This window comes from Eulemur rufifrons, chromosome 30 (assembly GCF_041146395.1).
Source record: "Eulemur rufifrons isolate Redbay chromosome 30, OSU_ERuf_1, whole genome shotgun sequence".
Classification (NCBI taxonomy): domain Eukaryota; kingdom Metazoa; phylum Chordata; class Mammalia; order Primates; family Lemuridae; genus Eulemur; species Eulemur rufifrons.
The window spans coordinates 56,600,455-56,617,384 of NC_091012.1; positions in this window are offsets into that span (position 1 = coordinate 56,600,455).

The following is a 16,930-nucleotide window of genomic DNA, read 5'->3' on the forward strand; positions in this document are numbered from 1 at the left end:
GATGCTTCTAGTTAGCCATCTTGAACCCCTCCCCATTATCTTAAAGTATATAATAATTTTTTTTTGGTTTCTCTAGATATAAACTCGTATCATCAACAAATAATGCTTACATTGCCTTCATCTCTCTACTTTTTTAAAATAATTTTTTAAAATTTTAAGGCAGTTTTAGATTAAAAAAAAAAAAGAAGCAAAGATGGTATGGAGTGCTCCCATATCTCACATACATTATTAATATCCAAAGTCCATACTTTATTTAGATTTCCTCAGTTTTTATCTAATGTCTATTTTCTGTTCTGGGAACCCATCTAGAGTATCAGATTATGTTTATTGGTCTAGTCTTCTTAGGTTCCTCTTGACTGTAAAAATTTCTCAGGCTTTCTTTATTTCTGATGACCATGACAGTTTTCAGGAGTACTGGTCAGGTATTTTGTAGAATGTCTCTCAATTGGCATTTGTCTGATATTTTCTACTTAATTAGACTGGGACTATGGGTTTTTGGGGAGAAGGCCATAGAGGTAAAGTGGCATTTTCATTACATAATATCAACGGTATATACTATCAACATGACTTGTCACTATTGATGTTGACCTTCACCACATGGCTGAGGTAGTGTTTGTCAGATTATTCCACTGTAGAGTTACTCTTTGCCCCTTTTTCCCTACTTTATTCTTTGGAAGGAAGTCACTATGTGTAGGCCATACTTAAGGAACATCTCCTTGAGAGTAGAGTATCTACATAAATTATTTGGAATTCTTATGCATGGGAAATTGGTCTATTCTCTCACATTTATTTATTTATATCAGTATGGGCTCATAAATATTTATTTTATACTTTGAATTATGCTCCAATATTGCTTTATTCATTTTATTGCTCATATTGTTCTAGCTTGGCCATTGGGCAACTTTTCCTGTTTTCCTTTGACGTATCCTCATCATTGTGCGTTTTTTTTTTTTTAAGTACTTCCTCACTTTTGGAACTACAAGATGCTCCTGGATCTTCTTTTACATTTCTTCCCTAAGGCCTAGCATCAGCCATTTCTACAGGGAGTCTGGTCTCTTTTATTGTAAAATGGTATTAGAAACCAAGATCTAGGTACTAGATGTGCTTATTGCTACCTACTCATTTCTTTTAGGTTGCTGGAGTGTTGTTTCTTTAAGGCACTTTCAGGTAATAGTGCAAAGAAATATATATGTGTATATTCATTAGTGTATTTACACATACCTACAAGTATTTATGTAGCCATCTATATCAATAAAAGTTAGACATGAATTCATGCTGATATATCCAACATAAGCCATTACCACATGGATCACTCTCACCTACTCCCCTTGTAAACTCCTACTCCAAAAGTAAGAAACCTATCTCCCACCATCTGTCATCTATTTAACTAATTGTTCAATTATATACATATAATGGTATCAGGATTGTAAACTTGTACCCCTATTGGACAAAATATCATCAGCTAGAGTATAGTGCTTATGTACAGTTTCTTTTGCCTTTAGTCTTACAAACTCCACGAATTTCCAAAGTTTAGGTTAGCAGTTTCTCCTTATCTCCTTCGGTGAGGTCATTTCACATATTTGGAATACAGTTAGGTCATTTTGTCACATTCTGCATTCCATTTTGAGACTTTTATGACCTCCTATATGATTTTTTTAAATGTGCATACATTAAGGTTTACAATTGGTGTTGTAAATTTGATGGATTTCGACAACTGTATAGTGTAATGTATTCACCTTAACGATATCATATAGAATAGTTTCACTGCCATAAAATTCCCCTATGCTTCACCTATTTAACCCTCACCACCCTCTTTACTCTGAAACTCAGAGTGATCTTTTTACTCCGTAAAACTACTCTGTAATGTTACCTTTTCTAAAATGTCATATAATTGAAATCATGTAATATGTAGCCTTTTCAGCCTATATTATTTCATTTAGCAGTAGGTACTTAAGTTTTATTCATATCTTCTCATGGTTTGATAGCTCATTTCTTTTTACTGTTGAATAATATTTCATTATATTGATCTATCACAGTTTCTTTTTTGTTTATTTCAGCATATTATGGGGGTACAAAAGTTTAGGTTACATATATTGCCCTTGCCCCCCCCCCCCCGAGTCAGAGCTTCAAGTATGTCCATTCTCCAAACAGTGCACATCGCACTCATTATGTAGGTATACACCCATCCCCTCCCCCACCCACATCTGCCCGACACCCGATTAGTGTTATTCCCAAATGTGCTCTTAGGTATCAGAGTTTCTTTATTCACTCAAGATTGAAGAATATCCTAGTTGTTTCCAGTTTTTATCAATTATGAATAACGTTGCTATAAAATTCATGTGATGGTTTTTGTGTGAACATAAGTTTTCAAACTAGTTGAGTAAATAGCTTAGGAGCATGATTTCTAGGCAATGTTCAGCTTTATAAATGCAAATCAAAACCACAATGAGGTATCACCTAACCCCAGTGAGATAGGCATCTATCAAAAAAATCCCAAATGCTGGCGAGGATGTGGAGAGACAGGAACACTCTTACACTGCTGGTGGGACTGCAAATTAGCGCAACCTCTGTGGAAAAGAATTTGGAGATACCTCAAAGAGCTAAAAATAGAAATACCGTTGGATCCAGCAATAGCACTATTAGGCATCTACCCAAAAGAGCAAAAGACATTCTATAATAAAGACATCTGCACCCGAATGTTTGTGGCAGCACAATTCACTATTACAAGGATGTGGAAACAACCCAAGTGCCCGTCAATTCATGAGTAGATTATTAAAATTGGGTATATGTATACAATGGAATATTACTCAGTTATAAGAAATGACAGTGATCTAGCACCTCTTATATTTTCCTGGATTGAGCTTGAGCCCATTATCTGAAGTGAAGTATCACAAGAGTGGAAGAATAGGCTCCACATGTACTTGCCATCCAATTGGCACTGACTAATCAACACTATGGTGCTCACATGGTAGTAATATTCTCCAGGGATTAGAAAGTTGGGGGGTAAACTCACAACTAATGGATGTGGTGAGCATTGTAGAGGGGAAGGGCATGCCTCTAATCCTCACTTGGGTGAGGCAAAGACATAAAATGTAACCAATATTTGTACCCTCATAATTCCTGAAATAAAAATAAATGGTAGTAATAATAAAAAAAGAAACTGCCAAACTGATTTCCAAAGTGGCTGTACCATTTTGTATTCCTATCAAAAATGAATGTGAGTTCCTGTTGCTCTGCATCCTCACTAGCAATTGGTATTCTCAGATTTTTGGATTTTGGGCTGGTCTGAGTGCAACTACTAATTAGGTGTTTACAACTAATTGATCACAACCAGTTTTGGATTCCTTTGCTGCTTCTCCACTCCCACTGCTTCACTTGACTAGCCTAAAAAAATAAAATAAAATAAAAAATAAATTAAAAAAATTTTTTTATTTGGACAATTCGTGTAAGTATGTAGTGGTATCTCATTGTTTTAATTTCATCACTGTACTTTAAAAATTATCATTTCTGTATTGCCATTATTTGTAGCATTTTTATAGTGTTTTATTACTATAATTTCTACAGGTATGTTACTTTTAATCCTATGCTTAAATAGATTCAGTGCTCGCCAGAACTTTTGCTGCTGGTTTTACAATCAGTTTTAATTTGCTTCTGGGAACGACACCAATTGGATATCAGACTGAGGTGGGGGGTGGAGGAGGGGATGGGTGTATGCCTACACAATGAGTGCATTGCGCACCGTTTGGGGAGTGGTAACACTTGAAGGTGCTGACTCGGGAAGGGGGGGGTGGGGAAGGGAGGGATATATACCTACATGATGGGTGCAATGCGCACGACCTGGGGAACAGACACGCCTGGAGCTCTGACTTGGGGGGAAAGGCGGTACAGGAGCAACATATGTAACCTGCAATTCTGTATCCCCCATAACAAGATGAAATAAAAAAAAAAACACACACACACACACACACACAAAAATATTTTCAAGAACCAAAAAAAAAAAAAATTTAATTTGCTAAATTAATCTTCTAATATTTTTTTCATGAAGGACTCATTCCCTGAGATCATGAATATTTGAAAATACTTATCTTTGTAACTGAACAACACTGGTCACATTTTTTCCCCTCAATATTGCTTTGTCCACTAATATTTAGTGTTTCTGTGTAAAAGTTTAAGGTAAGCATGATCTCCCTACTTTGTTTTCATTTGTTTTTCCTGAGTGTCCAAAAGAGTCTTTCTGTATCTTTGAGATCCAGGAACTTTATTAGGATAGTCTTAATGTCCATTGTTCCTGTTATATCATCTGTCTTTTGATCTATAGATTCAAATATTTCTTTGAATTTCAAGAAATTTTCTTACATCATGCTTTTGAATAATTTCTTCTGTTCTAATTTGTTCTGGTCTCTTTCTCTGGTAAACCAATAATGTATGTGTTGGATCTCCTATTTATATCTTACAAAATCAACAATTTCTTGCTAACTGCTTTATATTTGTTTCCATTTTTTTGTATTACTTTTCTCAAGCCAATATTCCTTAATACTCATTGTGATTTTAATGATGTCTCTTTTCCTTTCTGCTGCTTCCAATATAGTCTTAATTTCTGCAATAGTTTTATTTTTCTCTTCCACTTTTTTACTGAGCTCTTTCAACTTATTTCAAACTGTTGCTATCTTAACTTTTCTTTTTTGAGCTTTTTTATTTTGTGTCAAGTTCTTGTGTGTTTTTTTTTTTTTTAAAGGCAAGACATCTTTTCCTGCCAGGAGTTAGCTACACTCCCAGCAAAAATGGGTCCCTTGGCAGGGTCGTCACAAAGGATATGGAAATAAAAGAAATAGAGAACAGAGAAATAATAAAGAGACACAGAGACAAAAGTATAGTTTTTAAAGATGGGTGAGTCAGGGAGTCCTCCAGCATTCCCATGAGCTGTGGGGCCACAAGTGAAGTGTCGCATCAGTATTTATTGGTGAAGTGATTAGTTGCCAGTGGTAACAGATTTACATAATAATAGATAGTTCATTTAGGTTTTAAGTCTCCCCAAAAGCTTTTAGAGATCCCTTAATTAACTCTATCTACATGAGTAAGCAGTTAGGAAATCTTTCTAAGATAAATTGCTAGGTCCTAAGATAAAATTATCACTTAGCAGAAAGGCTAAACAGAAGTATAGAAGCTCTATATTTCTTTATCTGGTTTCTTGTTGATTGAGACAAGTGATCAGGAGTGAAGCAGGAACTGTCCCTTCGGCCAATTGTCTCTAGCTGCAGGTGTCTGTCGGGTGGGCATTCTTTGATCAGTTCTCAACCTGTGACCATGCACTGAGCCTTGTCTTACAGAGGCATCAGGCACAAGCAGCCTTCAGGTCTGAGACAGCATCGCCATGCAAAACGCTCCTGACTGGTGAGATGCCCTCCTGAGGCAAGGCAGCTTTTGATATGTGAACTAATATGTTCACATATTCCTTCAGGGCAAAGCCTTGCAAAACTTCTGAAATCTTCTATGTCTCTTTATAGGCCAATATTTTCCCATTAACTTCTTTTAATCCTTAGCAATATGTTTGGTTATGATTTGCCCCTCTTCCATAATAATATGTTTTACAAAGTGCTCATCTGTTGTTTACTGTTTTCTTCTCTCTTTATTTTTGTAGCATATTTGTATATGCACTGGTTCCTTTTAAATTATTGTTCTTCTTTAAGTGCCAGCCAAGTCTTCCTGACTCAGAGTGAAGACCTGTATGGTACAGAATTGTGAGTCAGTGTGTGTGCTTAATTAATTTCTAGTATTCAACGATTCTTGCCCCCTTTTATGATCTCTTCTGTTTTGCAGGGCCTGGAAGCTTGGGAACAGCATTTCCCATCTAATTGAGATTTTGCTAATAAAGAGCACTCAAATGAGATATGCAAGGTGAAAAGGAAGCAGAAGTATTTAATTATCCCTTTCTTGGTATTGGTAGTAAAATTTTGTCCTTGGAAGAGGTGAGATTAAATTCTCATGCAAATCATTTACCTCAGTGCTGTAGCCAACTGTGACCACTGGTAGCAGTCTCTGCAGTTTCTTATGTGGATGATATTAGCAATTTCCTGAGTTCCCAAGAACTGGTGGTAGAACTAGGAGCTATTTCCTTCCTTGACCTTTGCTCCTTCATTCTTTCCAATGATTTTGTAAGTACCCAATTACCCTTGAAATATCAAGGTGCTTTCTCTTTTCTTAATCAAACTTTGTTTGGCATATTGTTATCCGATTTAAACTTTCTTTCCCTTTAGCACGCCAAGATTAGCAGCTGCAATGCTTCCTTTTACTCACAGAATTTCCTCCACCCAGCACCACAGTTGCGACTATTGTGTATTATCATATTTTCTTATTTAGCTTTGTCTTCCTGCCACTCTTTGATGTTTGTAGAGTTTAGGAATTCCTAGAAACTTATTTGACAGCTAGGCTGGTTATAAACAAGGTGTAGATGGTTTTGTTACTTCCCAACCAGGTTCTATTGCTTGCTGCACAGAAGGAAGCTGATACACTGAGACAGTAGGGTTTGCAGTGGAGAAAGAGTTTATTTATCAATTGGCACCTGAAGGAGGAGAAGGGAGAAATTTCTCAAATCTGTCTCCTTGAGAATTTGGAGGCTACGTTTTTTTAAAAGATGGTTTGGCAGGCAGGGGGCTAAGGAATCGGTACTGCTGATTGGTTGGGTTGGGGGTGAAATCACGGGGGTGTAGAAATTGTCTTCTTGCACTGAGTCAGTTCCTGGATCACAAGACCAGTTGAGTCAGTCCCTTGATATGGGCCACTGGTCTGGTTGGGTCAGTTGGTCCACCAGAGTACAGGGTCTGGAGGATATCTCAAAGACCAGCCTTAGGTGTCACAGTGGTGATGTTACCCATGGGAGCAATTAAAAAAGCTGTGAACCTTATAACCATCAGTAATGTGACTCCTAAGTAGCAAGCAATTATAGGAAAGCAAGTGGAAACAAGGGCTGGTTATTTTTAAACTATGCTTATACCTTTCAGGTTCCTACCAGAGTTCTCACCTGGCAGCCCTTTATTAATTTTATAAAGGGAAGTTTCAGTTTTACCTTCCAGGGTATGCCACTGACTATAAAGACCTATTAATATTTGTTCTGTTGTCTCTGCATGTGATCTGTAGCCACAGATATGCTCTTTGCATGTCCTCTATCACCATGGTCAAATTTTCAGTGCTCAGGGAAACACTTCTTTATATTTATTTATTAATTCAAGAAATATATAAGTACTTAGTATGTGTCCTATAATTTTTAAGGTGATGATGTTATTCAGGTCTTTAATTTCTAAGAAATTTTATACTTTTCTTTGCTTGATCTTTATTCATATGTTTAAGCATCCCTTTGGTTTATCAAAATATATTAAACAATTGTATTTCATATTTTGTATTTAATCACAATGTGTGATTTTCTGCTTGTCTGATTTTTCTAACTATTATTTTTGGTGTCTATTGATCATGGTGCTTTATTCAATAAAGTAAGTTTTTGTATGTGATATGCTCATTTTCTTCAGAAATTTTTCTATAGAAAAATTTTGAGGGCTAGGATAAATAGCATTACTCCAAAAAAAGTTTTACATTTTTTTTGGTCAGGCTAGGACCACTGTAAACTAAATTCTTGGTTGAAGGTTTTGTGGAACAACCCAGTTAATGTGAATTGAAATTATTGTCCCATATAAAGCTGGCAATGGTTCTGAATTCTCAGGAGTTTTTCTTCTTCTACTTACTATCAAAGTTCAAGATAGGTAATTTAACTTGTAGTCCCCTGACCTCACCTCTCTGGGTGAGTTTAATTCTAGTATACTCTCTTAAGGAGGGTAAATTTTGCTATCCCAGTTTTATGTGGGGTCTTCTATTAAACTTTTAGCACTTGGGTTTTGCTTCTCTCAAGATGCCCATAATTCTGCAAGTAATCCTGAGCTCATAAAATTCCCTTGAGAGTAAAGCCAGCTTTAGTGCCCTTGGTTTTTATCTCATTCCTTGGCCCGAATATTCTTTAATTTTTAGGTAAATGTATGGATACTTATGGAAACTTAAGATTTTTTTCAGTACTTTTACTTGTTTTCATTTGAAGGGTCAGTCAGAGAACCTAATTTTGTAATACTATCAATGACCTCTACCTATTTTTATCAACACCTCCTCTCTGCAGTCTCTCAATCTCTCTCTTTCACTAATTTATATACTGTGAGATTCATATATTTTGAGCGTACAGTTTGCATTCTCTTTTAAAATGTCAATACCCTTGAGAAAGTTTCCTGAGCATCTTGCCTTTATTAGTCTTTGGTATTTTAGTATTAATTAATATGTAATTATTTTATTTGCTTTTTTCTCTCCCTGGTGTAGTGCTTTGTACTGAGGGAAAGGGAAATTCAGTCAGCAGGAAATATGGGCTACAGTGGGGTACCAGGTTGGGTATTTCTGAATATTTACAAGCCTCATGCTTGTAGAGGGAGTAATGTTTAGAAGAAGGAGTTAGAATAGTTTGATTGCACATTTTGTTTGCTGAGTGACTTTGAACAAAAAGCACCTCACTTCATAACAAATCAATGCACATGAAGATAACAGGTGACTAGATGGCAGCTTAAAGGATAAATTCACTAACAACTCATTCCACTGCACAACCGTCCACAGGAATCATTTGTCCTCAAGGAAATCTAGGGTCAAAGAGTCAAGAAATGGGGTAACTCTCCTTGTTTTTCTATTAAATTGTAATGATACAAACTAGATAATTGAACCATTTGGATTACCTGGGAGTAATAGAAACTATCGGTTTTTATATGCATATGATATTTTGAGGTGATAACACACTGACATCAGATCTAGATCTTTGCTGTCCCTTTTAATCCATAAATACTTGTTTACTTCATGAGAAGTATCATCAAAAGGCCCATCTTACCAGAAGTCTCTTTCCCACCAGACTACCAAAACTTCTGAATTTCTCACCCTTTGTTCTTTTCCTCAAGATAAAAGCTTCATTAAAGAGACGAGCATTTTCATTGTGTTAGCATACTCTGTTCTCTGGCAGGAGTAACCCAATAGCCAGGAGTATGTTGATAGGTATTGATTTATCTGATAAATAACCTAGCGTCAGATATTGTCACATGGCAAAGAGAAGTGTATAGAGGAATAAAACACATGTCAGTAAAATTTTTCTAGAATCAAACACATACAAAGATCAAAGTTCAAAGGCCGTTTAGTGATTCTATTCTAGTCCAATTTCTATATATTACAGATGGGAAAGCTGGGGCTCTGAAACAAATCAGGCCAAATTTGCCTAGTCAGTGAAATTACTAGAACTAGACACTGATCTCTTGATTCCTATCCCATCGTTCTTTGTACTACTTCACACTATCACAGGATAGCGAAAGTCTGGGTAATTGAGACACAATTGGACATTGCTTGGTATCCTGGGAAGGCAGGAAGCAGCATGAGGATATTGAGTGTCTGAGGGTGATTGACAGAGGTTGGGGGGCATACAAATGAGGAATGGAAGGTCATGGAAATGACAAATTAAGCCTCAATCTTTGGGAAAAACTGATCTATGATAGGCTTGCTATAAGAGTGTATTTGGCTCTTCAAAAGCCTAATAAAAGAAAATAATACATATTTAATATTATTCTTCCTGGGCTGTGGCCTTGAAAAAAAATGTGGATTTTCTCCATGATTGTAGTTTTCAATTAGGAAATCCCCTTTGTTTCAGGTGACAAAGATTCCAGGTCTATTTGTTCACTAAGCAATTGTTTCCTGTATGCCAGGGATCTTTGTAAAATATAACTGCTAACTGGAATTTGGGTATATCTAGCATAAAGTTTCAGAACTCCAATAAATTATCTCAGGCTATTCTGTGTATTGCCAAAACAACCCTGTGTAACAATGATGGTGTTGCTGCCGGGTATTATGTAGCTTTTTGTGCTACAACATGGTACATCTATAAATATGACCCTCATTGTTTCTCACAACAAACCTATAAAGTACATAGGATTAATCATCATGAGATGAAAAGAAAAAAAAAATTAAAACGTTGGCCAGAATCCTATATCTCCAGATATTAGCCAGCCTCACACCAGTGCTATGGCAGCTTCTTAAGAGAACCAAGAAGATACTCTGCGTAAAGGAGGGCTCTGTATTACCTAGATCAGGCTTGGTGCATCCCTGGCACCACACTGGACTGTACTATTCATTCATTCTCTTTTTCGACAACATTTGAGTGTCTTCAATGTGTAACTTTAAAACACTGTGCTAGTATCTGCGTACAACAAAATGATGGCGTGTAATGAAAAATAAGCAGTACCTTGACCCACGGAGCTTGCATCCTACTGAGACAGAGAAACCTAAATAATTAAAGAAATAAGATAAACACAGATGAGTATTTTGAAAGAAATAGGATGCCATGAAAGTGTGTGTGTGTGTGTGTGTGTGTGTATGTAGTAATATTTTACATAGAGTGCATAGGAAAAGTCAGAGGAAACCTGAAAAATGAAAAGGAGTGAAGCATGGGAGGAATGGCAGGAAAAAGGCACTATAAGCAGAGGGCAAAGCAAATACACAGCAATTGGAGTGGGAAAAATCTGATGTTTCAGAACCAGAAATGTATCAATGTTGTTGGAGTGTCATTCATGGCAGAAAATAATGTGACATGATCTCAAAGTAGGAGTCAGGTATTGGAGGGCCATGTATTCCATGATCAAATGTTTTGATGTTCTAAGAACAATTATCTTGAAATACTTGTAGATTCACAAAAAGTTGCAAAATAATGCAGAAAGAAGTCCTGTGTACCCTTCATCCACTTTTCCCCAATGGTAACATACTGCATAACCATAGTACAACAATAAAACCAGAAAACCAATATTTGTACAATCTACATTGGCTTATTTAAATTTTACCAGTACAGATGGTTCAATTGTAATTTGAACCCCTTACAATGGTTCAACTTATGATTTTTTGACTTTGTGATGGTACAAAAGCAATTTGCATTTAGTAGAAACCATACTTTCAATTTTTAAATTGCAATCTCCTGGGTAGCAATATGTGGTACTAGATCCTCTCACAATGCTGGGCAGGGGCAGTGAGCCACAGCTCCCAGCCAGCCATGCAATCATCAGGGTAATCAACAGATACCCCATAGGGTACTGTGTTGCCAAATGATTTTGCCAAACTATAGGCTAATGTAAGTGTTCTGAGCATGTTTAAGGTAGGCTAGGCTAAACTATAATGTTTGGTAGGTTAGGTGTATTAAATTCATTTTTGACTTAATAATTTCAATTTATGATGGGTTTATTGGGACACAACCCCATCATAAGTCAAGGAGCATCTACATTGCACACACTCTTGTGTGAGAGTAGTTTTATGCAATTTTTATTGTATGTATAGACCACAATCAATATATCAACATACAAAACTGTTCTATTACCACAAGGATCTATTGTACTACCCATTTATGGCCACACCTACTCCCTCTTCCTCCCCACCAAGCCTTATCCCCTGGCGAACCACTAGTGTAGTCTCCATGTTTATAATTTTGTCATTTTGAGAACCACAATAAGATATCACAACATACCTCTTAGAATAGCAAAACTAAAAAATAGTGATAACCCCAAATCATTATGTGAATCATTTTGTGAATAAGTGGATTCATGCAATATGTAATTTTTTGAGATTGGCTTTTTGTTATCAGCATAATTCCCTTGAGATCCATCCAAGTTGTATGTGTCAATAGTTTGTTCCTTTTTATTGCTGAGAATTCCATAGTATAGATGTACCACATTTATTTATCCATGTTCCTACTGAAGGGCATCTGGGCTGATTCTAGTTTTTGGCTATTATGATTAAAGCTGCTATGAATATTCATATACAGGTTTTTTAAAATAAAATTTTCATTTCTTTGGGATTACTGTCCAAGAGTGCAGTTGCTGGATCATATGATAATTGCATATTTAGTTTTACAACAAACTGCCAAACTATCTTCCAGAGGGCCTGCCCCATTTTCATTTTCACCAGCAATGTATGACTTACCCAGTTTCTTTGTATTCTCCCCAGCATTCGGTGTTATCACTATTTTTTAGTTTTGGTATTCTAAGAGGTATGTTGTGATATCTTATTGTGGTTTCAATCCTCATCTCCCTATTGGCTGGTGATGTTGAACATCTTTTCATGTGCTTATTTTCCATCTTTATATCTTTTTTGGTTAAATGTCTCTTTATGTCTTGCTTATTTTCTAATTTTATTGTTTTTTTATGGTTGAGTGTTGATAATTCTTTATTCTAGATATCATGCCTTTTTCTTTTTTTTTTTTTTTTTTGAGACAGAGTCTCACTTTGTTGCCCAGGCTAGAGTGAGTGCCGTGGCGTCAGCCTAGCTCACAGCAACCTCAAACTCCTGGGCTCAAGCGATCCTCCTGCCTCAGCCTCCCGAGTAGCTGGGACTACAGGCATGCGCCACTATGCCCGGCTAATTTTTCTATATATATATTTTTAGTTGTCCATATAATTTTTTTCTATTTTTAGTAGAGACGGGGTCTCGCTCTTGCTCAGGCTGGTCTCGAACTCCTGACCTTGAGCGATCCACCCGCCTCGGCCTCCCAGAGTGCTAGGATTACAGGCGTGAGCCACCGCGCCCGGCCCATGCCTTTTTCTAATATGTGATTTGCAAATATTTTCTCCCAGTCTATAAGGTTCTTTCTCTCTTCTTCACAGGGTCTTTCACAGAGCAAAAGATTTTAATTTTGATGAGACACAATTTATCAATTTTTCCTTTTATAGATTATTTGCCATATTATGTCTAAGAACTCTTCATCAAGCTCTTGGTGCTAAAGAGTTTCTCCCTATTTTACTTTCTAAAAATTTTATAGTTTACATTTAAACCTTACATAAGGTATGAGGTTTAGTTTGAGTTTCATGTATTTTTTTGTATATTTTTATTAATAGGTAGATGATTAGGCAAATTGTGTCTCCTTCCAAACAGGTGGATGCTCTTGGCCCTTATTACTCACTGATTATATGGAGAACATGCCAAAAAAGGATGCGTTAGCAGAGTCAAATCCAAAAAAGATTATACTCTAAGAAGGGAAAAATCTGAACCTCATTTCCTGTTCACACAAAGAGCTCCAATCTTTTGTAGAAGGTCCAGGAATATTCTAGGCTTTGATCATCTCCACCAGCACTCATTCTCAGAGTTAAATAAGTGAGATAGTTAGAAGAGAGAGCTGTAGGATTTAAGCTCTTTTTAGAAACTTACATATAGCATAGTAGTTGAGGAGGAAGTTGGGACACAGCAAAGTTATGTGACTTGGGAGAATTACCTAATAAGTCAGTAGTAGAGGGGAATAGAAGACAGTCCCCCACTTTAGAGCTGTATCCACTATACTACTGTACAGGAAATGAATACCGGCTCAGTGAATGTTTCCATAGTGGCCAAAAAGTGTTAAAACCGTTGGTTTATAAGGGAAGATGTAATAGCATGAATGAAGTGCTTTTCCATTTATTCCCTCCACTGGTCAGAAAATTAGCCTGTGCTATTCTCCATCATTAAAGGACTATCAAAAATTCTTGTGGTATGTTTTTTTTTTTAATATCTTACACTGAACAATTGCCTGAGCTACTGATTTAAGGAACTTGGTCTGCAACTCAAGTTTGCTGTGGGCAATTGGAATCCCAAACTAATGAAGCAAAATGGCTTTTAAGGCAAAACAGTGCTTAAAATATGATACCAGCTGTCTTAGTCCAGTCAGACTATTATAATAAAATACCACAGACTGAGTAACTTGTAAACAACAGAAATTTATTTCTCACAGTTCTGGAGGCTGGGAAGTCCAACATTAAGGTACCAGCAGATTCAGTGTCTGGTTGAGGATCCTTCCCCTGATTCCTAGATGGAACCTTCTTGCTGCATCCTCACTTGATGGAAATGGTGAACAATCTCCCATGGACTTCTTTTATAAGGGCACTCATCCCATTCCTGAGGGCTCTGCCCTCATGACCTAATCACCTCCCAAAGGCCCACATCTTAATAGCTTCACATTGGGGATTAGGTTTCAACATATGAATTTTGGAGATGGACACAAACATTCAGACCATACTGCCATCTAAGAAAGATGAGCTGAAATACAGATTTGTATTTTTTTAAGTGCTAAATTATTATTATTATTATTATTTTTTTTTTTTGAGACAGAGTCTCGCTCTGTTGCCTGGGCTAGAGTGCCGTGGCGTCAGCCTAATTCACAGCAACCTCAAACTCCTGGGCTCAAGCGATCCTCCTGCCTCAGCCTCCCTAGTATTTTCAAGTGCTAAATTAAAACATATTTGTAAGCTATTTTCTGTAACTGACACCATCAGTTTGGAAAGTGATTTTTCCAGAAAGATTATTACTCTACTAAGTAATAATAACTCCGTGTTGAAAAAACAGAAAAGGTTACTGGAAAGTTGCATGTGCTGAGGTATGTATTATTCTGTCTGAGGTTGGTTCATTTAGCTGTTGAGAACATAGTGCTAATGAGGCCAAAGGCAAAGGCCATATTCCAATATGGGCCAGAGCAGATTACTCTCCTCCATAACAGAAACTTTCCCCCATCCCTCTGCAGCTCTCTGGCCAGTATGGGCCCCTGAACATACTAGATACCTGGATATACCATATAGCAATCCCCATGAAAATGACAACAGTTTCAAGTGCAGATTAGTTTCTCCAATTTTAAAATGAATTTTGTGGTCAATGTTGGAAAGGGGTCTTTAGATTAATAAAACATGTACATGTGCTCTGTGGAGCTTTGTCCCTCTGGATATTAGTAAGTGTTCCATGAAGAAAGGATTCTGGGATCAAATAATTGGGGAAATTCTGGGTTAAGTGAAGTGAAATCTTTTATTTTTTAACTGAGGTCTTGGCAGAGCTGTTTTTATACTAATATGTTTTGTGACTCTCAGATTATAGCATTCACCATTTTCCAAATTTATTTGACTGGGAACCACTTTTTTTTTAGACAACAGCTATTTATATCTCCCAAGAGAGTATTCTAGGGCTAAAACAGTTTGAAATATATTAATGGCTCCCAAGCCGTGTTCAAATGAGGTGATGCTAACTCTGAGGATTGAATTATCACATAGGAGGAGATAATCATTAAGGGAAGGCATCTGTGTGTCCTGAACATGAGGGCTTAAATTTGTTTACTACCTGCTTAACCAAAAATGGGTTATTCAATCTGATGCTGAATTAATACCAGGTTGTCCTTCAGAGTCCTTAAGGGTGAAAAAAGTTTTTACAGGTGAAATGACAGTCAGTACACTAGATAGTAAAAAACAGACTATTGGTGGTGGAGTTTATATGCCTTCTTCCTCAAGTACTGCCAAGACAACAGTTAGCAGAGAGCGAGCTAAAGAGAAAGGTGGGCAATTTGTTCTCTGCTCATTTCCCTAATAAATCTTCCTTCCTTTTCTCCTACTGTTGCCACATAGTCAGGCCCCAGAACTCTGTTCTGAATACCTTCCTTTCCTATTCTTCCTTTCCCTTCATTTACTCTTCCTTTTCTTCTTGTATAACCTCATCTACTCTCTTAGCCTTGGGTTCCACCTCTTATTTCTGTGCCTTCAATCGAGAGCTCTGACCCAAGTTCAAGACCTACATGTCCACCCAGATGTATCACAGGTACCCCAAATTCCTCCTTTCCAAAATCTAACTCTCCCCTTCCTTCATACTTCAAACCTGCTACTTCTACTTTTGCTTGAAGCTGTGCAAATTGGATGCTCCTGGGCAGAAGGTGGGATAGGTTGGTGCTGAAAACATGGTGTGAGTGCGAGTGTGAAAGCCCTCTTCTAAAGTTTGAAAGTGGGTTTCAAAAGACAGTTTAAAAAGAGAAGTGGAGAACTAGAAGTTCCTGCCATGGGATAACCCAGGGTCAGAGATCCTATGACTTCCTGTCTTATGGAGGTAGTTGGAGAGAAAAGGGATAAAGGGTGAGAAATCTGGAAGAAACACAGACATAGTTTTTGTTAACAGATGTGCACAGCTGGCAAGAAGGGGGTCAGGACTCAGCCTCTCTATTCCCTCTGGATGTAAAGAGATGAGGATCAAGAGAGGCAAAGAGAATAACAAGGATGTTCTTTTATTTACTCTTGGCAATCCAACAGCTGTGACAAAGTGTAACAAAGCAAAGCCATTGGCAAATGAGAAAACCACTTTATAAAGTCTTTAGATTTCAAGATATTTGGAAACACTGTACATACCCTTGCAAGGTTTTTTTTTTTTCCTCCCTTTTTCCTTTAGTTTAATAGATTTGGTTATGATGGGGGTGTTGTCGCTGGTGTGGATTTGATGGTGTTTTATCCAAACCAAGGGATAAACTTAGGATTTATAACATCTCTGAGATCAAGACTCCAAATGGGGAAATAATACTACTTACTTCATGGAGTTTTCATGAGTATTAAGTAGCCATAGTATTTAGTACTTCACTGATCACAAAATAAGAATTCAATAAGTATTATGTTTCACTTTATTTCTCTCAAAAGATGTATAATGATGTCCTTGCCCCCAGAACACTAGACAGGGAATGGTGCCTGAGCTACTTCACTACTTGAGGACCAGTGTATTGCAGATATTCATGGGGAAAGGAGAAAACAAATGCCCAGACAATGTGGACCTTCCATAAAGATACAGGATTGTATTTGTTGACCTTGTGAGTGTTTTTCTAAAAAATGTTTTTATGCTAAAACCTTAAGTACTTCTACCATTATTTTTGTGTTTTTCTGATTTGGTGTTGAGGTCTCTCTCTTGAAAGTGGTCACAAACCAAGATAGATAATCCCTAGGAGAGCCCTGATATGGTAGAGGGGGATGTTAGGTTTAGGGGTGTGTGTTAGTTGAGACACAATGAAGAAGGAAACCAAAATGCATGACACAGAAGAAATTTATTACTCACAGGTCCCAAGGAAGTTGATGGGAAG